Raw genomic sequence first — 449 nt, forward strand, 5'->3', positions numbered from 1 at the left:
TCACCACCACCATCACCACCACCATCACCACCATCCTCCTCAATACCACCATCCTCCTAGACACCACCACCATCATCACCACCATCACCATCACCACCACCATCATCTCCACCATCACCACCATCACCACCACCACCATCATCTCCACCATCACCATCATCACCACCACCATGACCACTCTCATAGTCACGCTGCCTGTCATCTTCATCCTTTTCCTGGTGGTCCTGGGGTTTGAACAGTTGAGGACTGGGCAGGCTCTCTACCACACGAGCCATGCGTCCAGCCCTTCCTTTTGCTCCTGTCGTGCTTCAGGCGAGTCTGCTATTCCCTGAGGGGCAGGCAGGCGGCACTGCACCAGCTTTTTGTTGGTTGAGCTGGAGTCTCAGGATGGGCCAGGATGGGCTCAGACGTCTCTGGAAAGTGACAGGGGGCGGTGGGGGGGGAGGGGG

This window comes from Dipodomys ordii, unplaced genomic scaffold (genome assembly GCF_000151885.1).
Source record: "Dipodomys ordii isolate 6190 unplaced genomic scaffold, Dord_2.0 Scaffold54, whole genome shotgun sequence".
NCBI classification, from domain to species: Eukaryota; Metazoa; Chordata; class Mammalia; order Rodentia; family Heteromyidae; genus Dipodomys; species Dipodomys ordii.